The following is a 21,227-nucleotide window of genomic DNA, read 5'->3' as shown; positions in this document are numbered from 1 at the left end:
AGATAACCCAGGATAATTTCTCTTAAAGTTAACTGATCAAGGACTTTAACCCACCTGCAAAACATCTTCACAGCTACCCCTAGGTTAGTGTTCAAATAATTTGGAACTGAAGTCTAGCCAAGTTGACATTTAATTTGTGGAATATAGCTAAATCATTACTCATAAAAAATTTACAGTATTAAATTCCTACATTAGAAATGACAGGTTTCAAGTCAGTTATCTCAACTACTGCTTTAAGAAACTAAAAAATAAAAAAATATAAAAAACAAGAATAAGTTAACAAAGTAGAAAAAAGAAAATAATAAAGATCAGAGTAGACATTAGTAAAATGGAAGATAGAAGAAAAAATTGGAAAAAATCAAAACCAACCAAAAGCTGGGTACATTGAAAAGATTAATAAATAATAAGTCAGTCTACCAATAGTGATCAGGGAATAAAGAGAGAAGATACTAACTACCAATATCAGGAATGGTAGGGGAGACATCACTATAGATTCTATAAATATTAGAATAATAATAAAGAAAAATTATGAATAACTCTATGCCAGTAAGTTTGACAACTTTAGGCAAAATAGACAAATTTATTGAAAGAAGCAAAAACACCAAATCTAAGTCAACAAGAAAAAGATAAGTGGAATATTATCCATTAAAGAAACTGAATTTGTAGTTTAAAACATTCTTCTAAGGAAGACTCAGGGAGCAGATAGCTTCATTTGTAAAGTCTCCCAAACATTTAAGGAAGAAAGAATACCTGATCTACACAAACGTTCCAGAAAACTTAAGGAGGGAACACATCTCAACTCAGTCTATATAGCCAGGCTGACCTTGGTACCAAAACCAGAAAAAAGACATTACCAAAAAAAAAAAAAAAGAAAGAAAAAAGAAGGCTATAGGTAAATATCTCTCATAAACCTAAATTTAAAACTTGTAAACAAATTTAAAAAACTGAATCCAACAATACATAAAAAGGATAATATGTAACACTCAAATTTTTTTTTTTTTTTGCGGTACGCAGGCCTCTCACTGTTTTGGCCTCTCCCGTTGTGGAGCACAGGCTCCGGACGCGCAGGCTCAGCGGCCATGGCTCACGGGCCCAGCCGCTCCACAGCATGTGGGATCTTCCTGGACCGGGGCACAAACCCATGATCCAGGGAGGCGGTGGACTCTCAACCACTGCGCCACCAGGGAAGCCCAACACTCAAATTTTTTAATCTCAGAAGCAGAGGGTTGGTCTAACATTCAAAAGTCAATCAATGTAATTCACCAAATATATAAAAAAGTTTTATAAAATCCAACATTTATTTCAAATAGGGACTCTCAGTAAAGTAGGAATAGAAAGGAACTTCTTCAACCTAACATAAAGCATCTGTTAAAAACCTAGAGCTAACCAAACTTAATACCAAACAAAATAATTCTTTCCCTCTAAGACTGATAACAAGATCAGGATTCTACTGTCACCAGTTCTTTTCAAAATTTTTACTATAGGTTCTAACCCATGCAAAGGGGCAATACAAAGAAATAAAAGGCATCTAGATTTGAAAAGAAGCATCAAAATATCTCTATTCACAGGTGACATGAGCATCTATGCAGAAAATCCAATGGAATATACAAAAAAAGCTACTAGAATGCATAATGTTAGCATACTTGCAGGATGCAAGATTATATACAAAATTAATTGCCTATACTAGCAGTGTTCAATTAGAAATGAAATTAAAAACACAATACCATTTATAATGCATCAAATATGTGAAATACTTGAGTAAAAATGGGATAGAAAATGTCAAAAAGCCAGATTCTAAAAATTACAAAAGGGGCCTGCTTCAATATGGCAGATGAGTAAGACATGGAGATCAACTTCCTCCCTACAAATACAACAGAAATACACCTACATGTGGAACGACTCCTAAAGAACACCTACTGAATACTGACAGAAGACCTCAGACTTCCCAGAAGGCAAAAAACTCCCCAAGTACCTGGGTAGGGCAAAAGAAAAAACAGAGACAAAAGAATAGGGAGGGGACCTGCACCTTTGGGAGGCAGCTGTGAAGGAGGAAAGGTTTCCACACACTAGGAAGGCCCTTCACTGGCAGATACGGCGGGAGGCGGGGGGGAAGCATCAGAGCCACGGAGGAGAGCACAGCAACATGGGTGCAGAGGGCAAAGCGGAGAAATTCCTGCACAGAGGATTGGTGCCAACCAGCACTCACCAGCCTGAGAGGCTTGTCTGCTCATCCGCTGGGGCGGGTGGGGGCTGGGAGCTGAGGCTTGGGCTTCAGAGGTCAGATCCCAGGGAGAGGACTGGGGTTGGCTGTGTGAAGACAGCCTGAAGGGGGCTAGTGTGCCACAGCTAGCCAGGAGGGAGTCCAGGAAAAAGTCTGGAACTGACTAAGAGGCAAGAGACCATTTTTTCCAGGATGCTTGAGGAGAGAGGATTCAGAGCACTGCCTAAATGAGCTCCAGAGATGAGCGCAAGCCGCAGCTATCAGCACGGACACCAGAGATGGGAATGAAACACTAAGGCTGCTGCTGCCGCCACCAAGAAGCCTGTGTGCAAGCACAGGTCACTATCTACACCTCCCCTCCCAGAAGGCTGTGCAGCCCTCCAATGCCAGGGTCCCGTGATCCAGGGACAATTTCCCAGGAGAACACATGGTGCACCTCAGGCTGTTGCAACATCATGCAGGATTCTGCCGCCACAGGCTCAGCCCACATACCATACCCCTACCTCGCGGTGGCCTGAGTGAGCCAGAGCCCCCTAATCAGCTGCTCCTTTAACCCCGTCCTGTCTGAGCAAAGAAAAGACACACTCAGGTGACCTACATGCAGAGGGGGGCCAAATCCAAAGCTGAATCCCAGGAGCTGTGCAAACAAAGAACAGAAGGGGAAATATCTCCCAGCAGCCTACGAGCAGCGGATTAAATCTCCAAACCTTGACATACCCTGCATCTCTGGAATACCTGAATAGACAATGAATCATCCCAAAATTGAGGCAGTGGACTTTGTTTGATTTTGTCTGTATAGCTTTGCTTTTACCATTTCTTCTAGGGTTCTGTCAGTCCATTTTTATTATTTGTTTGTTTTTGTTTTTTTAGTATAGTTTTCAGGGCTTGTTATCATTGGTGGATTTGTTTTTTGGTTTGGTTGCTCTCTTCTTTCTTGTTTTTATTATTTTAAAATTTTTTTATTTTTAATAATTTAAAAAAAATTTTAACTTTTTCTTCCTTCCTTCCTTCCTTCCTTCCTTCCTTCCTTCCACCCTTCCTTCATTCCTTTCTTTCTTTCTCCCTTTTCTTCTCAGCCATGTGACTGACAGGGTCTTGGTGCTCTGGCCAGGTGTCAGGCCTGTGCCTCAGAGGTGGGAGAGCCGAGTTCAGGAATTGGTCCACCAGAGAACTCCCAGCTCCACATAATATCAAACTGCAAAAGCTCTCCCAGAGGTCTCCATCTCAACGCTAAGACCCAGCTCCATTCAATACATCTCCACTCCACCCAGCTCGACACCCTATGCCAAAAAACTAGCAAGACAGGAACACAACCACATCCATTAGCACAGAGGCTGCCAAAATCATAATAAGGACACAGACACCCCAAAACACAACATCAGACGTAGTCCTGCCCACCAGGAAGACAAAGTCCTGCCTCATACACCAGAACGTAGGCACAAGTCCCCTCCACCAGGAAGGCTACTCAACCCACTGAACCAACCTTAGCCACTGGGGGTAGACAACAAAAACAACGGGAACTACAAACCTGCAGCCTGTGAAAAGGAGACCCCAAACACAGTAAGTTAAGCAAAATGAGAAGACAGAGAAACATACAGCAGATGAAGAGGCAAGGTAAAAACCAACAAGACCAAACAAATGAAGAGGAAATAGGCAGTCTACTTGAAAAAGAATTCACAGTAATGATAGTAAAGATGATCCAAAATCTTGGAAATAGAATGGAGAAAATAAAAGAAACATTTAACAAGGACCTAAAAGACCTAAAGAGCAAACAAACAGTGATGAACAACACAATAAATGAAATTAAAAATTCTCTAGAAGGAATCAATAGCAGAATAACTGAGGCAGAAGAACAGATAAGTGACCTGTAAAATAAAATAGTGGAAAAACAACTGCAAAGCAGAATACAGATAAAAGAATGAAAAGAATTGAGAACAGTCTCAGAGACTTCTGTGACAACATTAAACACACCAACATTTGAATTATAGGGGTCCAAGAGGAAGAAGAGAAAAAGAAAGGGACTGAGAAAATATTTGAAGAGATTATAGTTGAAAACTTCCCTAATATGGGAAAGGAAATAATCAAGTCCAGGAAGCACAGAGAGCCCCATACAAGATAAATCCAATGAGAAACAGGCCAAGATACATATTAATCAAACTATTAAAAACTAAATACAAAGAAAAATTATTAAAAGCAGCAAGGTAAAAGCAACAAATAACATACAAGAGAATCCCCATAAGGTTAACAGCTGACCTTTCAGCAGAAACTCTGCAAGTCAGAAGGGAGTGGCAGGACATATTTAAAGTGATGAAAGGGAAAAACCTACAACCAAGATTACTCTACCCAGCAAGGAACTCATTCAGATTTGATGGAGAAATTAAAACCTTTACAGACAAACAAAAGCTAAGAGAATTCAGCACCACCAAACCAGCTTTACAGCAAATGCTAAAGGAACTTCTCTAGGCAGGAAACACAAGAAAAGGAAAAGACCTACAATAACAAACCCAAAACAATTAAGAAAAAGGTAATAGGAAAATACATATCAATAATTACTTTAAATGTAAATGGATTAAATGCTCCAACCAAAAGACATAGACTGGCTGAATCGATACAAAAAGAAGACCTATATATATGCTGTTTACAAGAGACTCACTTTAAACCTAGGAACACATACAGACTGAAAGTGAGGGGATGGAAAAAGATATTCCATCCAATTGGAAATCAAAAGATAGCTCAAGTAGCTATTCTCATATCAGACAATATTGAATTCAAAATAAAGACTACTACAAGAGACAAAGAAGGACACTACATAACAAGCAAGAGATCAATCCAAGAAGAAGATATAAAACTTGTAGATATTTATGCACCCAACATGGGAGCACTACAATACTTAATATGGCAAATGCTAAAAGCCATAAAATGGGAAATCACCAGTAACACAATCATAGTAAGGGATTTAACGCCCCACTTTCACCAATGGACAGATCATCCAAAATGAAAATAAATAAGGAAACACGAACTTCAAATGATACATTAAACATGATGGAGTAGACTGATATTTATAGGACTCCATCCAAAAACAACACACTAACTTTCTTCTCAAGTGCTCATGGAACATTCTCCAGGATAGATCATATATTGGGTCACAAATCAAGCATTGGTAAAATTAAGAAAATTGAAATCATATCAAGTGTATTTTCCGACCAGAACACAATGAGATTAGAAATAAATTACAGGGGGAAAAAAGTAAGAAACACAAACACATGGAGGGTAAACAAAGTGTTACTAAATAACCAAGAGATCACCAAAGAAATAAAAGAGGAAATCAAAAAATACCTAGAGACAAATGACAACAAAAACACCATGATCCAAAACCTGTGGCATGCAGCAAAAGCAGTTCTAAGAGGGAAATTTATACCAATACAATCCTACCTTAAGACACAAGAAACAACTTAACTAAACAACCTAATCTTATACCTAAAGCAATTACAGAAAGAAGAACAAAAAATCCCCAAAGTTAGCAGAAGGAAAAAAATCATAAAGATCAGATAAGAAATAAATGAAAAGGAAATGAAGGAAACAATAGCAAAGATCAATAAAACTAAAAGATGGTTCTTTGAGTAGATAAACAAAATTGAGAAACCATTAGCCAGGCTCAACAAGAAAAAAAGGGAGAAGACTCAAATCAATAGAATTGGAAATGAAAAAGGAGAAGTAATTAGTGACAGTGCAGAAATACAAAGGATCATGAGAGATTACTGCAAGCAACTATATGCCAATAAAATGGACAACCTGAAAGAAACAGACAAATTCTTAGAAAAGCACAACCTTCCGAGACTGAACCAGGAAGAAATAGAAAATAGAAACAGACCAATAACAAGCACTGAAATTGAAACTGCAATTAGAAATCTTCCAACAAACAAAAGCCCAGCACCAGATGGCTTCACAGGCACATTCTATCAAACATTTAGAGAAGAGCTAACACCAACACTTCTCAAACTCTTCCAAAATATAGCAGAGGGAGGAACACTCCTAAACTCATTCTACAAGGCCACCATCACCCTGATACCAAAACCAGACAAAGATGTCACAAAGAAAGAAAACTACAGGTCAATACCACTGATGAATGTAGATACAAAAATCCTCAAAAAAATACTAGCAAACAGAATCCAACAGCACATTAAAAGAATCATACAATCATGATCAAGTAGGGTTTATCCCAGGAATGCAAGGATTCTTCAATACACACAAATCAATCAATGTGATATACTATATTAACACATTGAAGGAGAAAAATCATATGATCATCTCAATAGATGCAGAAAAAGCTTTCGACAAAATTCAACACCCATTTATGATAAAAACTGTCCAGAGAGTAGGCATACAGGGAACTTACCTCAACATAATGAAGGCCATATATGACAAACCAACAGTCAGCATTGTTCTCAATGGTGAAAAACTGCAACAATTTCCTCTAAGATCAGGAACAGGACAAGGTTGTGCATTCTCACCACTATAATTCAACATAGTTTTGGAAGTTTTAGTCACAGCAATCAGAGAAGAAAAAGAAATACAAGGAATCCAAATCAGAAAAGAAGTAAAGCTGTCACCGCTTGCAGATGACATGATACTATACATACAGAATCCTAAAGATGCTACCAGAAAACTAGAGCTAATCAATGTATATGGTAAAGTAGCAGGATACAAAATTAATGCACAGAAATCTCTTGCATTTCTATACAATAATGATGAAAAATCATAAAGAGAAATTCAGGAAACACTCCCATTTACCAGTGTAACAAAATGAATAAAACACCTAGGAATAAACCTACCTAAGGAGACAAAAAACCTGTATAGAGAAAACTATGACACTGATGAAAGGAATTAAACTGATAGAAACAGATGGAGAGATATACCATGTTCTTGGATTGCAAGAATCAACATTGTGAAAATGACTCTACTACCCAAAGCAATCTACAGATTCAATGCAATCCCTATCAAACTACCAATGGCAGTTTTCACAGAAGTAGAACAAATATTTCACAATTTGTATGGAAACACACAAGACCCCATATAACAAAAGCGATCTTGAGAAAGAAAAACGGAGCTGAAGGAATCAGGCTCCCTGACTTCAGACTATACTACAAAGCTACAGTAAACAAGACAATATGGTACTGGCATGTAAACAGAAATATAGATAAATGGAACAGGATAGAAAGTGCAGAGATAAACCCACATATATATTGTCACCTTATTTTTTATAAAGGAGGCAAGAATATACAATGGAGAAAAGACAGCCTCTTCAATAAGTGATGCTGCGAAAACTGGACAGCTACGTGTAACATAATGAAGTTAGAATACTTCAAAACACCATAAACAAAAATAAACTCAAAATGGATTAAGGACCTAAATGTAAAGCCACACACTATAAAACTCTTCGAGGAAAACAGGCTGAACATTCTATGACATAATTCACAGCAAGATCCTTTTGATCCACCTCCTAGAGAAATGGAAATAAAAACAAAAGTTAACTAATGGGACCTAATGAAACTTAAAAGATTTTGCACAGCAAAGGAAACCATAAACAAGGCAAAAAGACAATCCTCATAATGGGAGGAAATATTTGCAAGTGAAGCAACGGACAAAGGATTAATCTCCAAAATATCCAAGAAGCTCATGCAGCTCAAAATCAAAAAAACAAAAAAAGCCAATCCAAAAATGGGCAGAACACCTAAATAGATATTTCTCCAAAGAAGATATACAGATTTCCAACAAAGACATGAAAGGATGCTCAACATCACTAATCGTTAGAGAAATGCAAATCAAAACTACAATGAAGTATCACCTTACACCAGTCAGAATGACCATCATTAAAAAGTCTACAAACAATAAATGCTGAAGAGGGTGTGGAGAAAAGAGAACCCTCTTGCACTGCTGGTGGGAATGTAAATTGATACAGATTCTGTGGAGAACAGTATGGAGGTTCCTTAAAAACCTAAAAATAGAATTACCATACGACCCAGCAATCCCACTACTGGGCATATACTCTGAGAAAACCAGAATTCAAAAAGAGTCAGGTACCTCAGTGTTCATTGCAGCTCTATTTACAATAGGAAAGACATGGAAGCAACCTAAGTGTCCATCGACAGATGAATGGATAAGACGTGGCACATATATACAATGGAATATTACTCAGCCATAAAAAGAAATTAAATTGAGTTATTTGTAGTGAGGTGGATGGACCTAGAGTCTGTCATACAAAGTGAAGTAAATCAGAAAGAGAAAAACAAATACCATATGCTAACACATATATATGGAATCTAAAAAAAAGGTTCTGACGAACATAGGGGCAGGACAGGAATAAAGATTCAGACATAGAGAATGGACTTGAGGACACAGGGAGGGGAAAGGGTAAGCTGGGTAGAAGTGAGAAAGTGTCATGGACATATATACACTATGAAATGTAAAATAGATAGTGGGAAGCAGCCACATAGCACAGGGAGATCAGCTCGGTGCTTTGTGCCCACCTAGAGGAGTGGGATACGGAGGGTGGGAGGGAGACGCCAGAAGGAGGAGACATGGGGATATATGTATATGTATAGCTGATTCACTCTGTTATAAAGCAGAAACTAATACACTATTGTAAAATAATTTTATTCCAACAAAGCTGTTAAAAAACAAAGGTAAAACAATTTTAAAAATTAAAAAAAAATACTAAACACTGAAAAAAATTAAACAACTAAATGGAGAGATATACTGCATTCATGGTTTGGAAGATGTAATATTATTAAAATGTCATTTTTACTCAAACTGATCTGTTAGTTCTCCTCAAATACAATACCAATCAAAATCTCAGCAGCCTTTTTAAAAATAGAAATGGACCAAAAAAAAAAAGAAATTGACAAACTGATCTTAAAATTCACATGGAATTGCAAAGACTAAATTTGCCAAAACAAATATAAAAACAAGAACAATGTTGAAAGACACCATCTGGTTTCAAGATTTATTGTAAAGGTGCAATAATCCAGATAGTGTGGTACTGGCAGGATTATAAACAAAATAACAAAATAGTCAAGTGTACATAATAGATTCCCGAAAGAGATCCACATACATGGATCTGACAAAGGTAAATCAACATTTTTTTTAACTTTGGAATTCTATTTTATTTTTATACAGCAGGTTCTTATTAGTCATCAATTTTATACACATCAGTGTATACATGTCAATCCCAATCGCCCAATTCATCACACCACCATCCCCACCCCACTGTGGCTTTGCCCCCTTGGTGTCTATGCCCTTCTTCTCTACATCTGTGTCTCAACTTCTGCCCTGCAAACCAGTTATTCTGTACCATTTTTCTAGGTTCCACATACATGTGTTAATATACAATATTTGTTTTTCTCTTTCTGACTTACTTCATTCTGTGTGACAGTCTCTAGATCCATCCATGTCTCAACAAATGACCCAATTTTGTTCCCTTTTATGGCTGAGTTATATTCCATTGTATATATGTACCACATCTTTATCCATTCGTCTGTCAATGGGCATTTAGCTTGCTTCCATGTCCTGGCTATTGTAAATAGTGCTGCAATGAACATTCGGGTACATGTGTCTTTTTGAATTATGGTTTTCTCTGGGTATATGCCCAGTAGTGGGATTGCTGGGTCATATGGTAATTCTATTTTTAGTTTTTTAAGGAACCTCCATACTGTTCTCTATAGTGGCTGTATCAATTTACATTGCCACCAACAGTTCAAGAGGGTTCCCTTTTCTCCACACCCTCTCCAGCATTTGTTGTTTCTAGATTTTCTGATGATGCCCAGTCTAAGTGTTCTGAGGTGATACCTCATTGTAGTTTTAATTTGCATTTCTCTAATAATTAGTGATGTTGAGCAGCTTTTCATGTGCTTCTTGGCCATCTGTATATCTTGTCTGGAGAAATGTCTATTTAGGTCTTCTGCTCATTTTTGGATTGGATTGCTTGTTTCTTTAATATTGACCTGCATGAGCTGTTTATATATTTTAGAGATTAATCCTTTGTCCACTGATTCGTTTGCAAATATTTTCTCCCATTTTGAGGACTGTCTTTTCATCTTGTTTATGTTTTCCTTTGCTGTGAAAAAGCTCTGAAGTTTCATTAGGTCCCATTTGTTTATTTTTGTTTTTATTTCCATTACTCTAGGAGGTGGATCAAAAAATATCTTGCTGTGATTTATGCCAGAGTGTTCTTCCTATGTTTTTCTCTAAGAGTTTTATACTGTCCGGTCTTACATTTAGGTCTCTAATCCATTTTGAGTTTAGGTGTTAGAGAATGTTCTAATTTCATTCTTTTAAATGTAGCTGTCCAGTTCTCCCAGCGCCACTTATTGAAGAGGCTGCCTTTTCTCCATCGTATATCCTTGCCTCCTTTGTCACAGATTACTTGACCACAGGTGCGTGGGTTTATCTCTGCACTTTCTATCTTGTTCCATTGATCTATGTTTCTGTTTTTGTGCCAGTGCCATATTGTCTTGATTACTGTAGCTTTGTAGTATAGTGTGAAGTCAGGGAGTCTGATTCCTCCAGCTCCGTTTCTTTCTCTCAAGACTGCTTTGGATATGCGGGGTCTTTTGTGTGTCCATACAGATTTTAAGATTTTTGTTCTAGTTCTGTAAAAAATGCCACTGGTAATTTGATAGGGATTGCATTGAATCTGTAGATTGCTTTGGGTAGTATAGTCATTTTCACAATATTGATCCTTCCAATCCAAGAACATGGTATATCTCTCTATCTGTTGGTGTCATCTTTAATTTCTTTCATCAGTGTCTTATAGTTTTCTGCATACAGGTCCTTTGTCTCCCTAGGTAGCTTTATTCCTAGGTATTTTATTCTTTTTGTTGCCGTGATAAATGGGAGGGTTTCCTTAATTTCTCTCTCAGATTTTTCATCATTAGTGTATAGGAATGCAAGAGATATCTGTGCATTAATTTTGTATCCTGCAACTTTACCGAATTCATTGATTAGCTGTAGTAGTTTTTTGGTGGAATTTTTATTATTCTCTATGTATAATATCATATCATCTGGAACAGTGACAGTTTTACTTCTTCTTTTCCAATTTGTATTCCTTGTATTTCTTTTTCTTCACTGATTGCTGTGGCTAGGACTTCCAAAACTATGTTGAATAAAAGTGGTGATAGAGAACATCCTTGTATTGTTCCTGATCTAAGAGGAAATGCTTTCAGTTTTTCATCATTGAGAATGATGTTTGCTGTGGGTTTGTCATATATGGCCTTTATTATGTTGATGTACATTCCCTCTATGCCCACTTTCTGGAGAGATTTTATCATAAATGGGTGTTGAATTTTGTCAAAATCTTTTTCTGCAACTAATGAGATGATCATATGGTTTTTCTTCTTCAGTTTGTTAATATGGTGTGTCACATTGATTGATTTGCATATATTGAAGAATCCTTGCATCCCTGGGATAAATCCCACTTGATCATGGTGTATGATCCTTTAAATGTGTTGTTGGATCCTGTTTGCTAGTATTTTGCTGAGGATTTTTGCATCTACATTCATCAGTGATATTGGTCTGTAATCTTTTTTTTGTAGTAACTTTGTCTGGTTTTGGTATCAGAGTGATGGTGGTCGCATAGAATGAGTTTGGGAGTGATCCTTCCTCTGCAATTTTTTGGAAGCATTTGAGAAGGATGGGTGTTAGCTCTTCTCTAAATGTGTGATAGAATTCACCTGTGAAGCCATCTGGTCCTGGACTTTTGTTTGTTGGAAGATTTTTAATCACAGTTTCAATTTCATTACTTGTGATTGGTCTGTGCCTATTTTCTGTTTCTTCTTGGTTCAGTCTTAGAAGGTTATACCATTCTAAGAGTTGTCCATTTCTTCCAGGTTGTCCATTTTATTGGCACAGAGTTGCCTGCAGTAATCTCTTAGGATGCTTTGTACTTCTGTGGTGTCTGTTGTAACTTCTCCTTTTGCATATCTAATTTTATTGATTTGAGTCCTCTCCATCTTTTTCTTGATGAGTCTGGCTAATGATTTATCAATTTTGTTTATCTTCTCAAAGAACAAGCTTTTAGTTTTATTGATCTTTGCTATTGCTTTCTTTGTTTCTATTTCATTTATTTCTACTCTGATCTTTATCATTTCTTTCCTTCTGCTAACTTTGGGTTTTGTTTGTTCTTCTTTCTCTAGTTCCTTTGGGTGTAAGGTTAGATTGTTTATTTGAGATTTTTCTTCTTTCTTGAGGTAGGCTTGTATAGCTATAAACTTCCCTCTTAGAACTGCTTTTGCTGCATCCCATAGATTTTGGATCGTCATGTTTTCATTGTAAATTGTCTCTAGGTGTATTTTGATTTCCTCTTTGATTTCTTCAGTGCTCTCTTGTTTATTTACTAACGTATTGTTTAGCCTCCATGTGTTTGTGTTTTTTACGTTTTTTTCCCTGTAATTCACTTCTAATCTCATAGCGTTGTGGTCAGAAAAGATGCCTGATATGATTTCAATTTTCTTAAATTTACTGAGGCTCGATTTGTGACCAAGATGTGATCTATCCTGGAGAATGTTCCATGCGCACATGAGAAGAAAGTGTAATCTGTTGTTTTTGGATGGAATGTCCTACAAATATCAATTAAATCTATCTGGTCTATTGTGTCACTTAAAGCTTCTGTTTCCTTGTTTATTTTCATTTTGGATGATCTGTCCATTGGTGTAAGTGAGGTGTTAAAGTCCCCCACTATTATGGTGTTACTGTTGATTTCCTCTTTTAGAACTGTTAGCAGTTGCCTTATGTATTGAGGAGCTCCTATATTGGGTTCATATATATTTATGATTGTTATATCTTCTTCCCTTGATCATTATGTAGTGTCCTTCCTTGTCTCTTGTAATTCTTTATTTTATAGTCTATTTTATCTGAAAGGACTATTGCTGGTCCAGGTTTCTTTTGTTTTCCATTTGCATGGAATATCTTTATGCATCCCCTCACTTTCAGTCTGTATGTGTCCCTAGGTCTGAAGTGGGTCTCTTGTAGACAGCATATAGATGGGTCTTGTTTTTGTATCCATTCACCAAGCCTGTGTCTTTTGGTTGGAGCATTTAATCCATTCACGTTTAAGGTAATTATCGATATGTATGCTCCCATGACCGTTTTCTTAATTGTTTGGGGTTTGTTTTTGTAGGTCTTTTTCATCTCTTGTGATTCCCACTTAGAGAAGTTCCTTTAGCATTTGTTGTAGAGCTGGTTTGGTGGTGATGAATTCTCTTAGCTTTTGCTTGTCTGTAAAGCTTTTGATTTCTCCATCGAATCTGAATGAGATACTTGCCAGGTAGAGTAATCTTGGTTGTAGGTTCTTCCCTTTCCTCACTTTAAGTGTATCATGCCACTCCCTTCTGGCTTGTAGAGTTTCTGCTGAGAAATCAGCTGTTAACCTTATGGAAGTTCCCTTGTATATTATTTGTCATTTTTCCCTTACTGCTTTCAATAATTTTTGTTTGTCTTTAATTTTTGCCAATTTGATTACTATGTGTCCCGGCGTGTTTCTCCTTGGGTTTATCCTGTATGGGACTCACTGCAGTTCCTGGACTTGGGTGGCTATTTCCTTTCCCATGTTAGGGAAGTTTTCGACTATAATCTCTTCAAATATTTTCTCGGGTCCTTTCTCTCTCTCTTCTCCTTCTGGGACCCCTATAATGCAAATGTTGTTGCATTTAATGTTGTCCAGAGGTCTCTTAGGCTATCTTCATCTCTTTTCATTTTGTTTTCTTTATTTTGTTCCACAGCAGTGAATTCCACCATTCTGTCTTCCAGGTCACTTATCCATTCTTCTGCCTCAGTTATTCTGCTATTGATTCCTTCTAGTGTAGTTTTCATTTCAGTTATTGTATTGTTCATCTTTGTTTGTTTGTTCTTTAATTCTTCTAGGTCTTTGTTAAACATTTCTTGCATCTTCTCGATGTTTGCCTCCATTGTTTTTCCAAGGTCCTGGATCATCTTCACTATCATTATTCTGAATTCTTTTTCTGGAAGGTTGCCTATCTCCACTTCATTTAGTTGTTTTTCTAGGGTTTTATCTTGTTCCTTCATCTGGTACATAGCTCTCTGCCTTTTCATTTGTCTATCTTTCTGTGAATGTGGTTTTTGTTCCACAGGCTGCAGGACTGTAGCTCTTCTTGCTTCTGCTGTCTGCCCTCTGGTGGGTTAGTCTAAGAGGCTTGTGTAAGTTTCCTGATGGGAGGGACTGGTCCTGGGTAGAGCTGACAGTTGTTATGGTGGGCAGAGCTCAGTAAAACTTTAATCCGCTTGACTGCTGGTGGGTGGGGCTGGGTTCCCTCCCTGTTGGTTGTTTGGCCTGAGGCAACCCAATACTAGAGCCTACCTGGGCTTTTTGGTGGGACTAATGACAGACTGTGGGTGGGCTCATGCCAAGAAGTACTTCCCAGAACTTCTGCTACCAGTGTCCTTGTCCCCACAGTGAGCCACAGCCAGACCCCGCCTCTGCAGGAGACCCTCCAAGACTAGCAGGTAGGTCTGGTTCATTCTCCCCTGGGGTCACTGCTCCTTCCCCTGGGTCCTGATGCACACATTACTTTGTGTGTGCCTTCCAAGAGTGGAGTCTCTGTTTCCCCCAGTGCTGTTGAAGTCCTGCAATCAAATCTCACTAGGCTTCAAAGTCTGATTCTCTAGGAATTCCTCCTCCCGTTGCTGGACCCCCAGGTTGGGAAGCCTGAGGTGGTGCTCAGAACCTTCACTCCAGTGGGTGGACTTCTGTGGTATAAGTGTTCTCCAGTCAGTGAGTCACCACTCAGCAGTTATGGGATTTGATTTTATTGTGATTGCGCCCCTCCTACCATCTCATTGTAGCTTCTCCTTTGTCTTTGGATGTGGGGTATCTTTTTTGGTGAGTTCCAGTGTCTTCCTGTTGATGATTGTCCAGCAGCTAGCTGTGATTCTGGTGTTCTCACAAGAGGGAATGAAGCACGTCCTTCTATTCCACCATCTTGGTTCCTCCAATCACAGTGACTGGTAATTCAATATTAAACAGAATCTTTTTAACAAATGATGCTAGTACAACTGGATATCTATTTGCAAAATAACAAAACAATCACCAGATACAAAATTAACTCAAAAACAGATCATATAATTCAAAAAGAAAAATCTACAACTAAAAATTTTTAGAAAAAAATATTGGAGAAAACCTTTGGATTTGCAAATTTGGATTATGCAAGCATGTCTTAGCTAGCACACAAAAAAGCATGAGCCACAGAAGAACTGAGAAATAAGTATTAATCAAAATTTAATTTAAGGCTTCCCTGGTGGCGCAGTGGTTGAGAGTCCGCCTGCTGATGCAAGGGACATGGGTTTGTGTCCCAGTCCGAGAGGATCCCACATGCCACGGGGCGGCTGGGCCCGTGAGCCATGGCCGCTGAGCCTGCATGTCCAGAGCCTGTGCTCTGCAATGGGAGAGGCCGAAGTGGTGAGAGGCCCACGTACAGCAAAAAAAAAAAAAAAAATTAATTTAATTTAATGGTTTTCAAAAGATACTATTAAAAGATTGAAAAGACAAGTCACACATTTGGGGATAATATGTGTACACCATATAAACAAAGATGAAGAACTTCTCTCCAGAATATGTACAGAATATTCAACTCAAGAAAGCAATCCAATTTTTTTAAATGGACAAAAGGTATGAAGAAACACAAAAGACAATACATGGACAGAAAATAAGCACATGAAAAGATGCTCAACATCATTAGTAATTAGGTACATTGAAATTAGAACCACACTGTGATAACATTACATACATTGCTTCTTCCATTCTGCAATGAACCTCTCAGAAATAATTTTGACATGTCTGGCTTAGAGTTTTAGAATACACAAAGAAAAAACTAGGAATTTTTGGTCCTAAATTATTCTGAGGATATATATTACAAATTATGCTAAAGTATTCCTTTAGATATAAAATTTTATAAAAGAAGTTGATTTTTATATGAGTGTGTTTGTGCTATAATTAGAAATATTGTCAGAAAGATAACAGAAAATCTGACCCTGAATTTACTGTCTGAAACACAAAAAAATTTTAAGGATGGGAGTCTGAGTGGTATTCATATTTGTGTCTAGTGCTTACCATCATGTGAAGCACACAGATATGGAAATAAGCCTTGAATATGGTTCCCAGTGAACCCCACACCTTCTGATATTCACACCCCACCCTGTACCAAGTTTGGCCTGTGTAATGAATAGAACACAGCAGAAGTGATTAATATCACTTCTAAGATTTGTTATAAAAGACACTGTAGCTTTTGGTATACTGTCTTTTTTTTGCATCATTTTATCTGGAGAAAGGCAACTCTCATGTTATGAACAGCCCCACATGAGAAATTGATGTTTCCTACCAATAACCACTGAATGAGCTTGGAAACAGATTCTCCAACCCAGCCAAGCCTTCAGATGACTCCAGACCTAGCTGATATCTTGACTGTCACCTTATAAGAGATCTTAAGCCAGACCATATAACTAAACTTCTTTCAGATTCCTAACTCTCAGAAACTGTGAAATAAATGTTTGTTGTTTTGGCTGCTATATTTGGGGATAATTTGTTATAAAGCAATAGGCAACTAAAACAGTAGATGAGTGATAACTGTTTGCTGATTAAACAAATAAATGAATAAATAAGTATTTTCAAATAAATTATGATTTTCAATGCTTGATTAATCTAAAAAGTTTGAATAATGCCAGGGCCACTAAAATCCCTAATTCATACTTACACATTTTCAGACAGGGCAGACAAACTAAACTGTGGTTGTACTTCTATTTTAATTCAAATCAGTAGTTTATTAAGTCTTAATTTTCTTATTTTCTTACATCTGTAAAGGTACTTTTACTTTTTACAGGATCTTAGTATTTGAATCACCCTCTGCTCTCCATCGGAATTTCTATTCTAATGATGAGTACAAGATATTAAGTGCAAATTTCAACGCTTGTTTGTATTTCCTGTTGCGAAAGCTAAAAAAAACGTGGGCAAAGAGAACATAATATGGTCAGTATGTTCCAACTTAAAAATAAGACATGTCTTCATAGTTAACCAGTTATTTTCTTGGAAAATTAAAATCTATTTATTGAAACATATATCAGTTTACATCTCCCAAAGTTAACATTGCATGCTCTTTGTCAGGTACATAAACCCTTATTTAAAAAGAAAGAAAAACTTAGACCTCAAAAACTTTCTCATATTAATATGATATAGAATCCTTCAAGCAAGTCAGACAAATGTGTTTTAAAATAGTTCTTCATTATACCAGTGCCATGAAACATAATCAATTTCCAAACTGTGATTCACATCCAATTTAAAACATTTTTCTATTATATGCATACTTGGTAGCACTCTTTCTTTTTCAAATTTGAGAATAAAAATTACAGAGAGAAAAGGTAGAAAGCAAGCACAGATTAATAGGATACATCTTCAGTGGTTTGATACTTTCTCAGTTGCTAAAATAAATCAACAAATAGGTCAGGAAAGCCACCATCTCATCTTAAAAGCATCAACTATAGAGTATAATGGGATTTATGCATATTAAAGGAGCGGGCTGAAAATGCCAATAGATAGCACACTGTCATTTAAAAGGAACAAAAAACAGCACAACTATCCACTACACAATACGAATTAAATGGAAGATCACAGCTATTTAAAGGACTTGCCTAAAAGTACAGTAAATTTAACTTTAGTGGGATCGTAGTTTTGATTTTTCACTAGACTTAATATATTCATTCAAAGCCATTACTTTAACAATATCTGTGTAGAATTCACTTACCAGCAGTGATGAATGTGTTTATTTATAGCCTAGTTATTTATTTCACCTTATTTTCTTGTAAAATACATCCACTGTAGTGCCTCTAGACATGTGCGAATAAAATTAAATACAAACCTATATTTTCCCCAAAGATAAAAACTAAAATAAGAGTTATTAGATACCAAAGCCAGATGAATTTAATTGTAATGTAGAATTTGACCTCTTCAATTAGCTTCAGAATATCTAAATGGCCACAGTTCTACAGGGTGGTTAGGATATGGAGTTCCTATCCTGTAAACAGCCCCAAATGCTTAAATGCTGAAGCTTAAATGCTGAAGGAAAAAAAAATGAAGTTTTCAATTCTGTGCTTTAGATGAAAACTTATAATGGGGAAAACAGTTTTAAACACCTTTCTACATATATTTGAGCATTATTCTTTCTCACTAGAAACAAGCTTAGTGCCTTGGCCTCCATAAATCCCATGTCCGCTTCTTCAGGTTCTGATTCCACACAAATTCTCTAAATGAGTTTTCCTTTCTCCCCATAGGCTGACCTTCAAAATTTCTCATTTCTTCAGTTTTACAAGGAATAAACACACACAGTGTGATTACATTTATTCACATAAATATGTGAAGGACTGTCATCATTTCAAACTTTGAGAGGATTTAGCAAAGAAAGATTCTCTTAGGAAAACTGTGATTAATGAATCTATTAAAAATATGTGGTATTCTCCAAAGAAGACATACAGATGGTTAAAAAGCACATGAAAAGATGCTCAACAGCACTAATTATTAGAGAACGGCAAATAAAAACTACAATGAGGTAATCTCACACCTGTCAGAATGGCCATCATCAAAAAGTCTACAAACTACAAATGCTGGAGAGTGTGTGGAGAAAAGGGAACCCTTCTACACTCCTGGTGGCAATGCAAACTGGTACAGCCACTATGGAGAAAAATATGGAGGTTCCTTAAAAAACTGAAAATAGAGCTACCATATGATCCAACAATAGCACTCCTGGGCATATGTCTGCAGAAAACAATAAGTTGAAAAGATACATGCACCCCGATGTTCATTGTAGCACTATTTACAATACACAGAACATGGAAGCAACCTAAATGTCATCAACAGAGGAATGGATAATGAAGATGTGGTACATATATAAAAAGGAATATTAGCCATAAAAAAAGAACAAAATAATGCCATTTGCAGCAACATTGTTGGACCTAGAGATTCTCATACTGAGTGAAACAAGTCAGAGAGAGAAAGACAAATATCATATGATATTGCCTATATGTGGAATCTAAAAAAAAAAGGCTACAAACTTAACTATAAAACCGAAATAGAGTTACAGATGTAGAAAATAAATTTATGGTTATTAGAGGATAAGGGGGAAAGGGATAAATTGGAAGAATAGGATTGACACATACACACTACTATATATAAAAGAGCTAACTAATAAGGATCTACTATCTACTGTAGAGCACAGGGAACACTACTTAAAACTCTGAAATGGCCTATATGGGGAAAGAATATAAAAAAAGAGCAGACATATGTATTTGTATAACAGATTCACTTTGCTGTACACCTGAAACTAACAAAACATTGTAAATCAATTATACCACAATAAAAATATTTTTAAATATATGTGGTATTTAGTGGCCCCTAGGTTCACCTTCAATCACTAGGTTTATACTGCCACCAAATATAGTAAAAATCCTTCTCAAAACATTCCATTTATACATATATACCCTCTTTTTTGGATTCCTTTCCCATTTAGGTCACCAAAACATTAAGTAGAGTTCCCTGCGCTATACAGCAGGTTCTCATTAGTTATCTATTTTTTTAACATCTTTATTAGAGTATAATTGCTTTACAATGTTGTGTTAGTTTCTGCGGCATAACAAAGTGAATCAGCTATGTGTGTATATATATATCCCCATATCCCCTCCCGCTAGCATCTCCTTCCCACCCCTCCTTATCCCACACCTTTAGGTGATCACAAAGCACCGAGATGATCTCCCTGTGCTACGCAGCTGCTTCCCACTAGCTATTTTACATTTGGTAGTGTATATATGTCCATGCCACTCTCTCACTTCATACCAGCTTAACCTTCCCCTCCCACCGCCATGTCCTCAAGTCCATTCTCTATGTCTACGTCTTTTTCCTGTCCTGCCCCTAGGTTCTTCAGAACCATTTTTTTTTTTACATTCCATATATATGCATAAGGATACGGTACTTGTTTTTCTCTTTCTGACTTACTTCACACTGTATGACAGGTTCTAGGTCCATCGACCTCACTACAAATAACTCAGTTTTGTTTCTTTTTATGTCTGAGTAATATTCCATTGTATATATGTGCCACATCTTCTTTATCCATTCATCTGTTGACAGACACTCAGGTTGCTTCCATGTCCTGCCTATTGTAAATAGTGCTGCAGTGAACATTGTGATAAATGAATCTTTCTGAATTATGGTTTTCTCAGGGTATATGCTCAGTAGTGGGATTGCAGGGTCATATTGTAGTTCTATTTTTAGTTTTTTAAGGAACCTCCATACTGTTCTCCATAGTGGCTGTATCAATTTACATTCCCACCAACAGTGCAAGAGGGTTCCCTTTTCTTCACACCCTCACCAGCATTTATTCTTTATAGATTTTTTGATGATGGTCATTCTGACCGGTGTGAGGTGATAACTCACTGTAGTTTTGATTTCAATTTCTCTAATGATTAGTGACGTTGAGCATCCTTTCATGTGTTTGTTGGCAATCTGTATATCTTCTTTGGAGAAATGTCTTTTTAGGTCTTCTGCCCATTTTTTATACTGGGTTGTTTGTTTTTTTGATATTGAGCTGCATGAGCTGTTTGTATATTTTGGAGATTAATCCTTTGTCAGTTGCTTCATTTGCAAATATTTTCTCCCATTCTGAGGGTTGTCTTTTCGTCTTGTTTATGGTTTCCTTTGCTGTGCAAAAGCTTTTAACTTTCATTAAGTCCCAATTGTTAATTTTTGTTTTTATTTCCATTTCTCTAAGAGGTAGGTCAAAAAGGATATTGCTGTAATTGATGTCATAGAGTGTTCTGCCTATGATTTCCTCTAAGAGTTTTATAGTGTTTGGCCTTACATTTAGGTCTTTAATCCATCTTGAGTTTATTTTTGTGTATGGTTTTAGGGAGTGTTCTAATTTCATTCTTTTACATGCCAGTGTCCAGTACTGCCAGCACC

The sequence above is a fragment of the Delphinapterus leucas genome, chromosome 2 (assembly GCF_059928025.1).
Source record: "Delphinapterus leucas isolate spDelLeu-1000000601 "Yukka" chromosome 2, BTC_Dleu_Yukka2, whole genome shotgun sequence".
Lineage (NCBI taxonomy): Eukaryota > Metazoa > Chordata > Mammalia > Artiodactyla > Monodontidae > Delphinapterus > Delphinapterus leucas.
Note: the sequence above shows the minus strand (reverse complement) of the source record.